The following is a 12,569-nucleotide window of genomic DNA, read 5'->3' on the forward strand; positions in this document are numbered from 1 at the left end:
ACCCTGTTTGTGTGTTTCCTAAAAACCTTAAGAAATAAAATATATGAAATACCTTATAATCTTGGCTCCCAAACTGAGCACTCCCCAGGAAGCCATGGGCCACCAGCCAGCTGGCCATGAGGACACTGCAAAGGCTGCCTGGAGTAGGCTCCAGATGGCCTTCTGAAGCATGGGGAGGTAGCACATGGCCTCCCCACACTTCCAAAGGCAGGCTGGAGCCTTCTATAGTGAACTTCTGGTTTCTTGCTAAACCAGAAGTGCCTTTGAGAAGGCTCTGGTTGGCCTTCTGAGGCATGGGGAGGCCACACGCAACCTCCCCATGCTACAGAAGGCCAGCCAGAGCCTTCTCAAAGGTCTTTTTAATGAGCTGCCGACCTCCAAATCCATAACTGTCTGGCAATGGTGTCATGGTGTTGTTGGGTGCCAAAGTTTGAGAATTGCTGCCTTATAGTGATTCAGGCCACTGGTCTACCTAGCTCAGTATGGTCTGTAATAGCTGTTGGCTGCTGTCCAAAGTTTCAAATAAGGGTCTTTTCTGGACTAACCCAGAGGTGCCAGGGATTGAACCTGAAACCCTCGGGCATGCAAAGCAGGTGCTTGACCTCTGAGCTAAGGGTCTTCCCTGAGCTATAATGGTTTGATGGATCCCTGTTGGAAACAGAATGTTTGGGTAAATTAGACCCTTGGCTTGGACCAGCAGAACAGCTCTTAAGTAATGTTACATCTTCTACAGCCTTACTCTTCATTGGGGAACTTGCAGTCAGTGTGTCTTGAAATGCTATTGAAGTTTAATTAAAGTATATTGTTTGTATTGTATTGAAGTGTATTGTTCACATTTTAGACACCTGGACATTGCAAACTTTGGCTGCTGTCAGTAGCAGACCCTACAGAACATAGTAACTGGGTGTGAAGACAATCTCGCTTGGCAAGTCAAATCCCAGAAAACCAGTCCATTCAAAAGCATTTATTTGTTACAAAAACAATGAGTCAAATCAAAACTCAAGGGTCAGATGCACAGAAGCTGTCTAAGAGCTGGCAAGCAAGTACACAGAGTTAGATCAAGCGCAAGTGTTGACCAGCCTGTCAACAGTGTTATCCCACTTCCTTAAATAGAGTTCCTAGGTGGTGGGAGCCAAGCCAGAAATGTTGCAGATGTGTCTGGTTGTTGTAAGGACGCCCCAAAGCCCAAGATCAGGGTGGAGAATGAACCTTAATGAGATAGCAGGCAACTATACCATTTTAGCAGGAGGCAAGAGAAATCTCTTTTATAATATCGTAGCACATCACACCTCAACAAGCCTCTCTGTCTGCTTTTCCCATCTGAACCCTTTTGCCAGTGTGGCTTCTTGAAATACTATCTGGAGATTGAAAGGGAGGGAAACATAATAAGCAGTATTTGGGCAACGTACGGTCTTTCACCTGGAAGTGAAACCCCTAAATGCTCCAGAATTTCATATTACATAGGTTTTTTCCCCTGCTTTAGGAGCCCACCAATGCATTTGTGACTGCAGCAGCTTTTACCCCCAGTACTCTTCTCTGAGACCTATTTGCCTGCTTAGCAACTAAGATCCACAGAGGGTGGGACCATTGTTCAGTGATCGCACACATGGCTTGCATGCTCACTTATGGTTCAAGCCCTAGCATTTCCAGATAGGTCTAGAAAAGACCCCTGTCAGAAACTCTGGAGAGTCACTGCCAGCCCGGGCAGGCAATGCTCAGCTCGATGGACCAAGGGTCTGACTCTGTGCTCCAGTGCATCACAGCTATTTCCTGCTTGCTCTTGGGGAATGTGGTGTCTTGGATAGAACTCCCAAGTAGATTTGAGGTTTGGCATCGACAGTAGCCACACCCTGGATTGGGTTTGGGAGACTGATCATCTTTCTCAATGTACAATACAGTTTATTTTCCAAAAGGCGGAACTGTACATGTTTATACCCTCTTCTCTTGCCTTGCCTTGTTTCTGTACCGGAGATTGTCACGCAGTACATTGACTTACTGAAAATTGCACAGAAGGACTGGGAAACTGGGTTTTTGGCTTGTGTCCACGTAGCTTTTCCACCATGCACATCCAGAGGTGACGTGTCTGAATGCGTGAAGCACACAGAATAACGTTCAGTACAGAGGAAATTGAATTTATTCAAATTCCTTTACCCTATAATGAAATTACAGCTGTTAAGATCAGGTATGGAGAACAGCAAACTGTTGGCCTTTGCTGTGGGGGAGGTCTCTAGAACAACCTGTTTCAAGGGCTGAAACCAGTAACTTGGAAGTGGTCGATACCACAGCCTTGTAGCATTCCTTTCCTGAATCTAGACCAAACACTGAGGAATTTCAAAACAAAACCTTCCTATCTGTATAGGCTACTTGTAATGTCCACTGCCCCTAGGAGCATATGTATAGCATTCTGTCTTGGAGACAGTAAACCTAAATAGTTGTAAAACATAATCTTAAGGTGTACCTTGCAGACTGGGATGAACTAAGTTCCAGGTTTCAACAAGGTTGTGAAGAAATCACTGCTGTAGAATGTTGTGTGGTAAATAATGGCCATCTTCAAACTTTCCTTTGGAAGGGTAATTATGTCAGTTAGCACATGATAGGACAATCTTGCTGAAGCTAAGCAGCTCCAGGTCGGTACAAGGCCTGGTTCAGTGACCGCCTCTGTCTCCTATGTAGGCTGCCTTGAGCTCTGTAATGGAAGAAGGGTAGTGTAGAAATGTAATTAAGCACGCAATCCTAACCAACTTTCCAGCACTGACCTAGCTGCAATGCAGCCTCAAGGTAAGGTAACAAACATGCCCTTACCTTGAGAAGGCCTCCTTGACTGCCTCCCCAATGCAGGATGCAGTGAACATCACATTGGCACAGCTATGTCAGTGCTGGAAAGTTGGTTAGGGTTGCTCCTTAAATATGTTACCTCCAAGGCTAGATCCTGATCCCGCCAAATCAATAGGCAAGACCTTGAGGAGACCTAAGTACCAATCACATTGTACTTAGCTTTCCATGGACTCAGGCTAGCATCTGACCCAGTCCCCTGATTGGCTAAGCAGTACCATATAAGTTTGCCACTTGTGGTTCCATTCTCCTTCTGTTCCTATTTCCTTGACCTTTCCCTCCCTAAGCCTGCTTTCCTTTCCACGCATCCTACCTACTTTTGTCCACACTTCCTTCCTGCTCTCTGGATGCGGTCCCAATTTTTACCCCTGCCAGAGAACACAGAGCTGTTAGATTTCAAGTGTGTGGTTTTTTGCCAACAGAATGGATTCCAGTCCATTCTACCACCTCAACCCTCTAGTACAGGGGTGTCCAAACATTTTGGCAGGAGGGCCACATCATCTCTCTGACACTGTATCGGGGGCCGGGGAAAAAAAGAATTAATTTACATTTCAAATTTGAATAAATTTACACAAATGAATTTATTAGAGATGGAACTTATATGAATGAATGAATGGTCTTGCAGTAGCTCAAGGCCTATAAAAGGCCTTGCACAAAGAAAGGGCAGCCTTTCCTTCTCTACCACTGCTGCATGACAGATGTGAAACAGCAAGCAGTGGAGGGAGCCCTCATCCCACAGCTCAGGTCATCGGGCCAGCATGGGCTCCAGCAAGTCTCTGGAGGGCCAGAGGCTCATTGGAGACTGGCAGCTCCCTGGGGGCCTGATTGGGAGCCCCTGAGGGCCGCAAGTGGCCCCCGGGCCAGGGTTTGGGCACCCCTGCTCTAGTACAGCCATTTTCAACCACTGTGCTGTGGCACACTGGTGTGCCGCGAGTGGTCCACAAGTGTGCCACAGGAATTGGGGGGAAGTCATTTACTAGTAGGGCCAATGGGGGGTGTGAGCCCCCCACTGGAGCATGGTGTGCCTTGTGAATTGTCAAAAACCTGATGATGTGCCTTGACAGTTTTAGTGTGCTGTGAGATGAAAAAGGTTGAAAATCGCTGCTCTAGTACTTCATTCTGCCACACGGGTAGACCAGGCCTTCATTATGGATCCTTCTTATGTTTCCATGACTGACCCTCGCTTGTGCCCAGATCCAAAAGCCCAAGCTATTGACGCCTCCAAAACTAACTCTCACTCTATCCTTGTACCCGCTGGGAGTTTGGTGAGGGTTTGCCTGCCAAACGTTCGCTGCTTATGCTATTTATTTATATAGCACCAAGCAGATGTCTCAGAACTAAATAAAACCAGACATCTTTGCCTCGGATTCATCCGGGCATAAGCGTAGCTACTCAGAAATACAACAGCTAATAAGAGTTTCAGGGAACAAAGATGAATTTTTTCCAGTACCAGCTTTGTTTTCGGCTGAACTTGCCTCCTTTTCTGGGGTGAAAGTCACAAGAGGGTTTATTTTAGTGAACAAACAGATGACCTAATTCACAGTCTTTCACCTCTTGTTGTCTGGAGGTCATTATGAAGGATGGGAATTCTTTTATTCCCTCTATTCTTTCATTCCACTTAGAGAAACCATTGGCACTCCGAAGCCCTCTTTGTGGGTGGAAGGAGTGCCAGCAGGGCAGCCGTTTCCAGGACTACCTCATGTGATGACTTCAGCCCCTGTGACTGCCTCAGCCGTCCTCTCTTGAGAAAAACCACAAGCATTTTAAGTTCACTTAAGGCCTGTCTTATATGTGCAACCAGATCAAGGTGGGAGAATCCTGAGATGATGGAGTGGTCTGTATCACTTTAATTTACAGGTGTCAATGTCAATTTTTATTAGCCCCCTGTGATAAAAACGCACTCTGAAAGTAAAGCAGATCAAATCAGGAAGAGAGGTTCTATCTCTGACCATTTCCTAGTGTGCTAGTTTTCTATTTGCAGGGGGTTCTTCATGTAGGGGAGTATTTTAAAATGCTGTCATCGTTGTCTTACCCCCAATCTGGAGCAGTACAATTTGTTCTACCACATCTGAACTCTCCCTCCTCATTCTGCTGCATGTCTAGGCCAGGCTTAAGGAATTTGAGAATCAAGGTTTTGAACGTGCACTGGGGCCTGATCAGAGGCAATAGCCTTTTCTTCTTCTCTTTCCTTTCTTCCTCTCGTGTGCAAAAGAGGAGGAAATGGGAGCCCATGGTTCGCAGAAGCTTCTTCATGTAGTGGGAAACCCTAATTTCCTGCGACATTTGAACTGGACCTGTATCAATGGCAATCAGAGTATGCAAAACTGGGGGTTTCCATGAACCTGTGCTGTGTTCCAAATCTAGGAATGGGGGCAGGTTCAAGGGAAATCTGAGTACTCACAAATCCACTACTGAGCTGGATCAAGCATTACTTTCTCCCTGGGGAGAGTGAGAGCGCACACAAAAAAAAATCTCAGTTCTCTTGCTTACTCTCATACTGGATTTGCAAAACATCTGGCCAGACTATGAATATGGACTTACCAGGTTGGCTGGACATCCTGGTACATCATCTAGGCCCAGAACTCTGAGGGCACAATTCTATCCTGTGCTGGAACAGGCAAGCTGTATCCAGTGCAGGTTAGGTTCCCAAAGCGACTCAACCAGAGGTAAGGGGAAACTTTTCCCCTTATCTCCAGGCAAGCTACCCTGGCCCCTATGGGCCCCTGAGGTGGCACAAGTTTGAGGAGAGTGGAGCAGCTTGAAGCCGCTCCAAACACCACAGGAATGGGGGTTGGGAGCTGGCATAACTGCCAGGTCTCAGCCCCACCTCCTGCTCTCCATCCGCCTGCCCCAGAGATGCCCACTGCCTGCCCTCCCCCAGCCCTGGAACACCTCCCTCCTGCCTCCTCCCTGCCCACCCCAGAGTCTTGTGTTGGCTGAACGTAGTTGACCCAAGACTCAGAGCCTCCATCAGCGTGGAGGCTTATTCCAGTCTCCGCGCGCTGACCTAGCTGACTCACGAGGAGGTGCAAACTTGCCTTACGGATTGTGCTGCACAGCAGTGGTTTTCAAACTTGTGGCCCAGTTGACTGTGGGGTTCCTTAGCAGTTTATCAAAAGGGTCCCCGAAAAGGATTAGTGATAGACAAGAGTTCTTCAGAGACCTCTAGCTTGCTATTACCTATATTCCCCTGCAAGAATTATGGTTGTAGTGGGTTGTGCGCTTGGTTCACATGGAGTGATATGTGCAGCCCATGTGAAGTAGCAGTGAGTACAGAATGTTTCTACAGAACATATCCCAGAATCCCAAAAACATTTGAGTCCTGTAATAGACATGCAGAAGTTCTTCCACAGTGAGTCTTGACTGTAGGTAGAATGTTTTCCAAAAGCCTTTGCTTATAAAGTAAATGTCACCTCCTGTTAATTCTTCTCCCAGAAGGAAAACATTTAGAAATTGTTCGAAGAAAATCTATACTTGGTTATTTGGTGTGTTTGGTTATTATGCTTAATGTATGTTATGGTAAATAATGAAACTTGATACTGGAATGTTTTGAATAGAAGGAGGAAATGTCGCCTTTAAAATTCCCTGCTCTGAATTCCCTGCTCAGGCTTTTGATCTTCCATTATCTTTGGTTGCTTTTGCCCAGCTGGGCATCTTACTACATATAAAGTGTTGCATTAATCCAATAATCGAGCCCTTAGAAATGAAACACACCTGTCCCACTCACTCCTCCATACTGTCATTCCAAACTTTAATTTAAACAGGAATTTGCTTTGTATTCCCCACTCCCCCTTTTCTCTTAAGGAATCTTATATTTCTGAGACGGAAATGAATTTTTATGCTATCCGTATGATGCTTCCCTCTAATAGTTTTTTTATTAATTGCACAATAAGCAATGGAAAGTATTTTGTGGAGGGACACTGTGTGTATATGCCTGAGAGAGAGAGAGAGAGAGTGTATCAGTCAATGTGTACCAGCACAATCCTATACACGTCTACTTCAAAATAAGTATAGTTGTGTTCAATAGGACATACAAAGTGTGCACAGGATTGCAGCCTGAGTGAGGTCATAAGCATATATGCAGGACGTTTTAGAAATATTAAATCCAAGCCTTATCCAGCATTTCCATGAGTCCCTCGGTGTGCATTCCACAGAAGTAAGAACCACTACTTAGCTTTGGTAACATAGAACACTTTCTGTGTCATCTCTTTTCATTTCATGTTTAGCTTTTCAAGTTTATCTTACAGTCGCAACATAGCACAGCACAGTAGTTAGAAAGTTTTAACCCAAATCTTCAGGTTCACTTAAAAAAATTTTTCCTAAGGCCTGATCCTATCCCCTTGCAACAGGTTACAGTGGTAGAATCCCAAGGTGGCTTGTACCACTTCAAACGTTTGCTTGATGTTTACCACAACATGCCAGGTGTCAAACGTTTACTAGGTGTTTACTGCAGCAACATCTTCCCTGTGCTTCCCTCTCCAGCCCTAAAGCAGTGAGGAAAGCACAATCCAATGATGCACATCCCATGCTCCCCTTTCCTGCTCTGAAGAGTGAATGTGTGGGGCTGGGCTGTCAGACTTTTCTTGGCCCAGGCTTTCAGGTCACCTTGGCCAAGCATGCCCCCAACTCTCTCCTTATATTTTTTGCCCCTGGCCCGAGACTTTTCAGTTAACAGCTCATTCTCTTAACCAGGGGTGCCCAAACCCCGGCCCGGGGGCCACTTGCGGCCCTCAGGGGCTCCCAGTCCGGCCCGCGGGGAGCACCCAGTCTCCAATGAGCCTCTGGCCCTCCAGAGACTTGCTGGAGCCCGTGCTGGCCCGATGCAACTGCTCTCAGTGTGAGGACGACTGTTCGACCTCTCACCTGAGCTGTGGGATGAGGGCTCCCTCCACTACTTGCAGTTTCATGTCTGTGATGCAGCAGTGGCAGCAAAGGAAAGACTGGCCTTGCTTTGTACAAGGCCTTTTATAGGTCTTGAGCTACTGCAAGACTTTCATTCATTCATATAAGCTCCAGCTCATATATATTCATTTATGTAAATTTATTCAAATTTGAAATGTAAATTAATTCTTTTTTTTCCTGGCCCCCAACACAGTGATAGAGAGATGATGTGGCCCTCCTGCCAAAATGTTTGGACACCCCTGCGTCTTAACCATTAGAGTAGACTGTTCTAGCTTTTGTACCTTCCTTTATGATATATGTATTTTTAGCATCTCTTCCAAACAGAAATGCGCAGACCAGTTTCACTCATCCTGCTGTGCCCATATAACCACACAGTAAAAATTATAAGCAACACTGCAACAGTGGTAAACCTTTGTAAATACACATGTAAAGCTGTTTTTTGCAAGGATCAGCTAGAAAGAAGGGGGAACACACAGGCCTTTCTGTCCAGGCCAGAAACAAAATGATGGATTCTGACCAATAGTAGCACCAGAGTTGTGACTGGAGAATGTTCTGGCATTCTTTTTCCACTTAAAGGGTTAGCAAATCCACCAGGGTATGTATTGATTAATTCCACGCCAGTTGCTTTATTTCTTATGACTCATGTATTTGATGGGATAACACAGCAAATAAATTTTCTAGTGTGGTGTTTAAAGCTGCTGTAACTAGCTTTAAGATTATCTGGTTCTTGCATTTAAAGAAACCCTATTCCACACATTCTTCTTCTTCTTCTTGTGCTAAATCCATCAAGAATCTCATTCCTTAGTTAAAAGATCTAATTTCGGACATTGTTTATACAGTATTGCTTTATAGTTACTTGAGATGCTTAGTTGTGGACCTGGCACAGCACACCTGAAAATGTTTACTTATTCGTTTTACATTGCACATGCTCTCTTTCTCTCTCAATTGACTTCATTTGTCTTTGGTGATGTCATCACGTAGCCAAATCTGGCAGTGGGACATTGTGATGTCATCCTATGTACTGCAAGATCCCTGATTGGCTGGGATCACCCACCCAGCAAGAAGAAAGAAGTGATGCTGAAACAGCGGCTAGTACTAACAGTGGTACCAGACGTGTGTAGATTGTGCATGTTTGCAAAGAATTTGGGAGGGAAAATATTTCCTGAATGAATGAATTATTCACCCACCGACCCACCCCCAGAGCCTCTATTTTGGGTCTGAAAAGACAATATTCCACGCAGCCCCATTTTAAATCAGAAGCAATTTGGTCTTCCCAAGGCAGAGAATTGGCAACAGCACATTCCCCTCCCCCAGAGAAAAAGCCAGAATGACCCCCATCTGCAAAAGAGTGACACAAATGGGGAGAATTTAACAAAAGAACTGTTTATAATTATACAGTGAGCTCCCAATTTCTGCAGGAGATATGTTCCAGGACCCCCTGAGGATACCGAAACCCATTGGATAATGGAATCTCTGAGTTTCTGTCTCTCTAATCCTCTGGAGGTGATGGGAGCTGCACTCCCATTGCCTCCAGGGGATGTTCTGAGGGTGGCCTCCCCAGCCCTCTGAAGGCCTTCTAAGGCCTTCACTTCACTTAGAAATACGTCACTTTTGATTTTTATAAGAAAGCAAGTTACCTTTGAAGGCCTCCTGAAGGCATTCTGAGACCTGTGAAGGCCACACGCGTCCTCCATGAACCTCAAAACACCCTCTGGAGGCGACCAGAGCACAGGTCTGCTTTCCCTCTGGAGGATCCAGGTCAGGCCAACAGTTTTGGGACCTGCGGATAACAAAATCCAAAGGTCATGAATTCACAGGTACAGAGTGCCAACCTGTAGTCGCTAAGAGCCCAATCCTAATCAGTGCATACTGTCTCACCGCTGGTGCGCAGTGTTGCAGATGTGCCATAAAGCACGTTTGCAAGCCCTCAGCGCCAGAGCTAGCCCAGCGCTTGCTGGCACTGGGCTAGCGCCAGTGGAAAGCCGGTGCTCTGCTGCTCAGCAGTTGCCTGAACTGCTAGGCGGTGAAGAGGCAGTTGGGGGCATGGGGAGAGGCAGAGAGGAGGTGTTCCAGGGTGGGGGGAGAAGGGCAGGGAGGAGGTGTGTTGGGGAGGGAACACGGCGGGAGATGGGCGGGACCAGTGGCGCTCCACCAGATTCTGTGCTCCATGTCAGGCCCCTCAGCAGCTCCAGAGCTCCCATTACAGGGCTACTCCCATTGCTCGGGGAAGGGGATGAGGTGGCAGTGGCTGCCCAGGGCATGCTGGATGCCGTGGCAGCCTTACTACCACACCAGCCCCACACCTCGTGCAGCTCAGGATTCAGCTGCCCACGATCTAACCATATGCATGCTTACTCAGTAATCAGTTGCCCTGGCTTCAGTGGCATTTCCCCCCCAAGGAGGTGTGCCGGGCATGCTACCCTGCCCTTCTCCCAACATGTTACTCCCCTGCCTAAACAGAAGAAGTTAAAAAGCTAAAAGATCAAATTACCTCGGTAATGCTGGCTTTTTCTAATTGAATTTGCGAAAATACGTTTTTCAGCCATTCGTCTTTCTCTTGTGACGCGAATCTAAGAAACTCCGGGGGAAGGACTTTAAATAGCTGAAAATTGCTCAAGCATTCATAGGAAGTTTACAGCTCCAGAACTGGGTTTGGGAAGTCTGATTACTTAAAAGACTTAGGAGGATTGACAGCGTGTATGCACCAAACAACACTTTTGTGTGCAACTCTGTAGTAGCCCCAAAAATAGTCTTCTGAAATGACGTATTCTTTTCATGTTTATAATATTAAATGTCAGCAAAAAGTTGAAAACATGAATCACATAAGGCTTTTTCAACAAAAGTTGAAAAACATGAATCACATGAAACCCACATGTTTGTTTAGGTTGCTGCTTCCTTTCCAGCTTGACAAAATACATTGGAGCTTTTTTTCAATTTGTTGTGGATAAACAAATGCCTTGTCCAGTTTTTACACTAAAATTGTACAGAGTCCCTGAAGAAGCACGTCTAACGTGTGGATGCTCCTCAGGCCTGACAGTGTCATGCAGTAATAATAATAATAATAATAATAATAATAATACAGGCATTTATATACCGCCTTTCTTGGTTGTCAGATTTCTCCTCAGACTTTAATTCAAGGCGGTTTACATGGGCAGGCTGTTCTAAATCCCTGTAGGAATTTCTACAATTGAAGAAAGGTTCTATCTTTCAAGAGCCACAACATTTCAGATGGATCTTTTATGGGTCTGTTATCACTTTCTGGCCTCCAGATTCTTCCCACGCAGGCTGACAAGCAGCTCCTTCATCTCTCCAAGAGCAGGTGGAATAACTCAGCTGGGCTTGTCAGCTGCTTCAAGGTCTCGCCATTCAAGGTGCCAGTGGCCTCGAACTGGCGACCTTCGGATGTTATCTCCAGGCAAACGGAGGCTCAACCCTCTAGACCAGACCTTCTGCCCATGAGTGTACATGAGTGTGTACATGAGTGTGTGGTGACAATGGCCAACGCTTGGTCAGAGAATCCCTTCCAGGGACTGTGCCCAAAGAGAATGGGGCATCCCTAGACATGACATTGCAGGGCTTGGAGTAAAAGGCAGTGAAAAAGAACAGAAAAGGCAATGTGGAGGTGCCATGACTTTGTCACCAGCTTCAGTAAGTGTGGAACTGCCATGTTGCCACCCTCCTCTTAGCCTGCCAGGTGCTCCACATTCAGTGCACAGGGTGGAAGAACAAAAGTGGAATCGGCATGACCACCACCTTCAACATTATCCTTCCCACACATGGAGTCTAAGAGGTCATGAGGAATGGCTGTAGCCACGGTGGCCCATCAGTTAGGAGAGATGATGTAGATTGCATCAGCAGCAGACTGGGGGAGGTGAGAGGGTGATGGATTTGGGGTTCCCTTCACCCTGTCTTCTGCCACTGTCTCCCTCTCAGCCTGCTGCAAAGGCAGCCCACACTGATCTACTTTCCCCCCAACTAGAAGCCAGCAAAAAGTGGATCCTTTCCTTGCTCTTGGTGCAGTTTCTTCAAACATGGAAGTGCAGGGACCGCACAAATGAAGGAGTTCATTCATGCTGTCTGTTTAAATCAAACATAGAAGACCTGCACTTCCACACTGGAAGAAACTGCATGGAGAGCATGGTAAGGGGTTACTTTTTTATTGTTCAGCAACAGCAGACTCAAGGCAGCGTTCTAAATCGTGCTGCCACCAGCTGTAGCTCAGTGGTAGAGCACCTGCTTTCCATGCAGAAGGTCCCAGGTTCAATTCTGGTGTCTCCTGTAGGGCAGGAAAGGACCCCTCTCTGAAAACCTGGAGAGGTGCTACCAGAGTGTGTAGACAGTGTCAACCTAGGGTGAACCAATGGCTTGATCCTATAAGGCAACTTCAGTAGTAACTTCATAGTCAGTTTGTAATAGGTTAAGGGATCACTTAACCTATTCGTCAGCCTGGGAAGGCAGCTCATCTGAGAGAAGGAAAACTCTGATCCCAAACCTCCACTGCCTTGTGGCTACATCCAGTTGTGGAAAAGGCTTCAGGAGTCAACCTCGAGGCAAAATCTGGAGCCGGAGTCCCTGAGGCAGTTCGTGGCTGTACACAGTCATGCTCTGGCAACTCCTGCGACGTGGAGAGGGGGGATTTGCTGCATGGGTAACAGCCTATCCGCCATACCTTCTTTACCCAGACTTCGCGCACTGGAGAGGACACTCCAACTTCGCCATACGGCGTCGGCACAACACGGGCCCGAATTGGCCTTTTCAGCCACACTAGACGCTGTTCCAGAACCACCTTTCAGAGCGCGATAACATAGTCTTTCGAGACTGAAGGTTGCCAACAC

General features: G+C 46.5%; 1 protein-coding gene across 2 annotated transcripts in view; it reads left to right on the top strand.

Moving 5' to 3' along the window:
- ARNT2 (aryl hydrocarbon receptor nuclear translocator 2) overlaps positions 1–12,569 on the top strand; it is a 115,645-nt gene that overhangs the window by 65,842 nt on the left and 37,234 nt on the right. The gene's annotated exons all lie outside the window — the stretch shown is intronic.

Source organism: Tiliqua scincoides, chromosome 8 (assembly GCF_035046505.1).
Source record: "Tiliqua scincoides isolate rTilSci1 chromosome 8, rTilSci1.hap2, whole genome shotgun sequence".
Lineage (NCBI taxonomy): Eukaryota > Metazoa > Chordata > Lepidosauria > Squamata > Scincidae > Tiliqua > Tiliqua scincoides.